This window comes from Arachis ipaensis, chromosome B03 (assembly GCF_000816755.2).
Source record: "Arachis ipaensis cultivar K30076 chromosome B03, Araip1.1, whole genome shotgun sequence".
In the NCBI taxonomy this organism is placed as follows: Eukaryota; Viridiplantae; Streptophyta; class Magnoliopsida; order Fabales; family Fabaceae; genus Arachis; species Arachis ipaensis.
In genome coordinates, this window is record NC_029787.2 from 20,491,522 (window position 1) to 20,496,943 (window position 5,422).

Genomic DNA, 5,422 nt, shown 5'->3' on the forward strand with positions numbered 1-5,422 from the left:
TAACAGAATCAAAAACTCTAATATTCAACAACAATTTAACAAATCCAAACACAAAAAAGCTAGATTTACATTTAGAGTCTTCAGATTTGGGAGTGATTGACCATGATGCTGGAATGCAATCTCTAGTTTGTGCAACCAAAAACTATTTTCTTACAACAATTCTTAAAGTTCCTCTACTGAGAACCAGCGAAGACGATGTTCTCACTCCCTACATACTTGTCTTTTCAAGACTAACGAGGAAGCTTGCAGAGTTTTTGTTAAGTTCCTAAATACGCTACTTCTATTTGTATACATATTTTATAGATTTCCCTCGCCTTTATTATTATAATCTTGTAAGAGAGATAAGAGTTGTATGTTTTGTATATATGTATATGCATGTTTGTATTAGTGAAAAAAAGCTTTCAAATTTTCAAAAAAAAAATAGCGATACGATTTCGAGTCAAAGGCTCTTATTTTATTATTAAATATATGAAGTCATCGTAATACTTCTTACTATCAGAGTGACGTAGCCGGAAGCATGACATTTTGATAGTAAGGGTGTTATATTATGGTATCAGCGGTGGCACTAGACGGTATCGAGAGACTCATGGCCAGCAATGACATCATCGCAAATGAGAAGATGGAGAACCCAAATCTTGACCGGGCAAGGGTGGCGTTGGTGACGCGACCACCACCAAAGCCACCACATTTGAACTCGCACGCGGTGATCTTGGTCGGCATCAAGGACAAAGAAAAGGCAGATCTGACCATAGGTAGTGGCACCAAGGACGGCGCCTCTGTGAAGGGAGAGCAGATACTCACAAAGTCCTGGGTTGACAGCGTAGACATGGTGGAAGACACAACGACGACGGTGAGAAGAGGTGTTCTGTTCTATCATGTTCCCTCAATCGTGGCCAAGCCACCACCACTCACAGTGGCGCTTTTTCCATGGGACTGCAAGCGTAGATGCGACATAGAGAAGAAGCGAGATGAGGTGTTGTCTCTGTGGGTTGTGACAGACCGAGCAACAGCACATGAACCTGCCAAGGCAAAGTAGGCAGCAGAGATGCAGAGTGGTCAAGAGATGAATGGTAGCTATTTTGAGATGGTGTCCTCTCTCTTCAAGTGTAGCAACAAGACTGAGGAACACTACAAGAAAAATACTGAGAATCGTCGGATTTACCATCGGATTTAGCGGTGACAATTACAGTCAGATTTAGCGTCGGATTTAGCGATGGATTTGGTGAGAAATTCGTCATGTCAAATGGATACCAGCGGAGAGTCACTTCCGACGGTCAGCCAAGTAAATCTACATTTATCTTCTACAATTGTCAAAACATATTTATGGCTAGTAATAGAAAGGGTGCCAACTGGTCTCCAAATGTTAATATGTATTTAATTCAAAATTTGCATTTGGCATATTTGTACTGTAACTATAAAAAAAATTGCATGAAAAAATGCCATGTCAGCAGAACATACAATGAAAGGGAACTTCTTTTTCATATTATTCATCCTATCCAATGCTAAGTGTTCTAATCTATAGTGCCAATATTCCTAATGCAACTGAAATTATTGTTTGAATTGATGCAGTGATGCAATTCTTGGTTCTGACTTCTGATGTCATTAACTTCTTTGTCATTCCTCAATATGTACAAACTATCCCTCTCTAGCTAGTAGCTCCAATCATCTGCAAGGTAAGGTGTTCCTGAATCTTATACCATTTTGCATTAAAAGAAAAAGTACAAAGCATTAAGTTAGTAGCCTTTGAAATAGAAATGAGGTTGAATGTAAATGAAGGAACATATAGTACATCAGTTAGATAAAATCTACTGAAAAAAATATTGTTCAACTAATTGTTGCAACAACCTTTGAACAATTTGGCATTTTAACAATAACAAGGCTAGTGTAAGTTTGAAAAAGTTTGAGAGGAGGAAATGTGTGCAGTGGCACTCGTGTCCAAAATCCAATGATGTGTTTGCAAATTATGACTAGTGATAGAAAGTAAGTGATGTATACTTACGAATGGTGCAAGTACAGTTTGAGCAAAATTTTCACTATGAGGTTTGGGCTTTTGGTCATGTTGTTGGAAATCAAGGCTTCCTTCTACTTTTCAGAAAACAAACCATCGATACTGAGACGATTCTTTCCTTCAGGCTTGGTGGCATTGCTAAATTCATCAGTCTCTTCAACAGTTTTGTTGTCAACTACAATGTTGTTTATGTTAGCATTGTTCACTTTATGCCTTCTTTGCATGTATGGAGGGTAACCATACTTTTGATAGCATGTGTTCACAATGTGGCCTTTTTTGCTATAGTATGTGCAAATTTTGGGAGGACCTCTCCCTCCTCTCCGTGATTTACCACCACGTATCTGTCCTTTTCCTCTATTGTGTCTTCTATCTCTTTGGTTTTGTATTCCAGCATTCATTGCATTTGTTAGAAACAAAAGACTAAACTGGAGGAATGATTTGTGTATTATTGAGTGTAATCAAGTTGTATATTCAAGTTGTATAGAATGATACAATATAAAAGGGTATTTATAGGTACTAAGAGAATCAAAATAATAAAGACGTAATCTCCTATAATAAATATTTAGATATACTAAATAATACTAATTAATCCTAATTGATCTTAATTATATTCTAACAGCATTCACCAAAATTCCTAGATCACTCTCAAAAACATGGATAAACTGCCTCTCTTGCTACAGAGGCAAAGAGAAAACATTACTAATATTCAGAAGAGGCTTCATCAACATATTGAACACTCAATCCTCTTAGGAATCTAATGACACAACTTTCTTGACTATATCTCTTAACCATTTCTGATTCACATTTATACATTCACAAGTTGGAATTAGCCTGAACTCGTCTAATTCTTCCCAACTCCTTAAGCTTGGTGAAATAGACTATGATCGACAATTCTCCTTGCCTCACACTAAACAAATCTTCTTGCAATTTTGCTACTCTAAACATTTCCCTTGGTAGAATCGGTGTTTGAGATCTTCCCAAAACTCAAAAGCATTATAACAACATATGACCCTTTGCATTATCTTAGAGCTCAATAAAGCATAGAGCCATGAAAGCACCATGGTTTTGCATCTATCTCATGCCTCAAAGGTTGGATCACATTGTTATGGCTTTCTCAATGTTCCATAATAAACCTAATCTTGTTCTTCGACTTTATAGAAATCCATACCAATCTTACCTAGACATGATAGTTTCTAGTGTTCAGAGGAGTTGTGGTTAGAGGAATACTTGGATGTTTACTTGCATGTACAAAGTAAGGTCTGGATGGATCTGGCATCGGATTCGCGTTAGATTTGGAAGCTTGAGCTTGAAACGCAGATAATTGGCTCATGATTTACACAAACGTCTGAAAATTGTTTGCAGAAAAGCTTTGATTTTGGTCTGGATTCATCTCTTCACCATCTGGTGTCATGGCTAACATTAATGAGCCTTCACACTAGGAGAGCCAGATCTCACGAGCCTTGATACAATGGAGTCTCTCAAAGCTCGATCTTCATACCTCCATGCTTACTATACCATGGGAAAACTTTGGTTTTTAATGTGGAGTTTGTGAGATGGACATGAGTGAGAAGAGAGAATTTAGAGAGAAGCACGATTAAGAAATAAAACATGAAAAGGATGAATCACACCTTGCTCAATTGATGCTATTAGTTTGGAAAAGTATGGGGAGCCAATATAATTGCTCTACAATGTGTACAATGAAGATAATTTTATAATTAAAATCAAATGATAATTAAAATAATTAATTATTATTTATTTCAAATTTCAAATTCAAATGAAATTAGGATTCTCCATTTGTTATTACTTCCTTCGTCTAACCCCCTCTCCTTTTGACCTAGCAGAAACCCCTCCCCCAATTTGATCGAGCAGCCACCGAAGAGAGCCCCACCGCCGGCGCTGGAGTACCAACCTCCATGAAGTCCGCTGCAACCTGAGCAGTCGGCGCTACCTAATCGGTCCTCCCGTACGAGTGGAGTGTTTCCTTCACGCTTGGTGTTCACTGCTGCCATCGTCCAGCGTGCCTCCCTCGTTCTACCATCGAGCGCCAGTCGTTGACTAGGAGCTTCCTGTCGCCATCGCCTTGCCACCGGACATCTGCACGCCCGTGTGGACCTGTGTCGCACCATACTCATCTTTGAACGCCGTGTCTTCTTTGCGCTGCTTGTGATCTGCCATCAATGAATCCAACACCACCATTCCTTCTGTCTGATCGCGACGCTTCTCTTCGTCCCCCTCTTGGACTACAAAAGATTAGTATAAAGCTATCGTTCTACTCTATAGTGTATGTTTGTTTGACACCTAGGTTTCAGATGTTCTTTGATTAGGTGTATGCTAATTTTGAAGTTTATGGTGGTGCAATGGGATTGAGTTCTTGCTGTTCATATATGGTGGGGCTCCATACCAGACTCAGGAGAGTAAGCTTAGGAGAGGTGTTGATATTGTTGTTGGCACTCCAGGTCGCGTGAAGGTATTGCCTTTATAATATTTGTTGGGTTCATATAATGGTTTTTCATTTTTGCAATATGATTCATACCTATTGCCAATTTTGATAGTAGAAGTTTCAGTTTATTTAATGGCTATTGTTGATTTTATATAGGATCATATAGAGAGGGAAAATATTGACCTGATCCAGCTAAAGTTCCGTGTCCTTGATGAGGCTAATGAGATGCTCAGAATGAGTTTTGTTGAAGATGTGGAACTAATTTTAGGTATTTGGTTTGGTTTTTGCCTCTTTGGCCAAATTTCATTTTTTTAAATCTATAATTTATAAATTATTTGAGGCCACTGATGTTCCATGCCAGTGTTTGATTTTTTACTCTGTAGCTTCCTTCTTTTTTCAGTATAACAATAGTCCTTGATTTTCACAGGCAAGGTACAAGATGTTAGCAAAGTTCATACACTTCTTTTCAATACTACTTTGCCAGACTGGGTTAAACATGTATGTTTTGTCATCATCCTATGTTCTAATTCATTTTCTTACAATATATTTTTTCCTTATGAAATGTTATTTTGTTGTCAGATTTCTGGAAAATTTCTGAAACTAGATAAAAAAAATTGCAGATCTGGTGGGAAATGCAAAAATGAAGGCTAGCACCAATGTTAGACATATTGTTCTTCCATGTAACGTTTCTGCCAGGGCCCAGCTTATCCCAGACATTATACGCTGTTATAGTAGGCTATTTTTTTTGTCATTCATTTCTTATTTCTACATCATTTTATGAATACTTAGAAGCATTTATTTAACTTATGATTTTGTTTCAGTGGAGGCCGAACAATTATATTTACTGAGAAAAAAGAGTCTGCTTCTGAGCTTGCCGGCTTGTTGCCTGGAGCAAGAGCTCTACATGGTGATATACAGCAATCACAACGTGAGGTGAGCTGCTACATGTATTTCAAAGATTTTTTTGGAGATTT

The 5,422-nt window shown here is 38.0% G+C and overlaps 1 long non-coding RNA gene across 1 annotated transcript; it reads left to right on the forward strand.

Moving 5' to 3' along the window:
• LOC110269591 lies at positions 4,337–5,180 on the forward strand. Its single transcript, XR_002358365.1, has 4 exons — positions 4,337–4,475; positions 4,605–4,716; positions 4,876–4,946; positions 5,028–5,180. It is a non-coding gene; the product is annotated as an uncharacterized LOC110269591 (long non-coding RNA).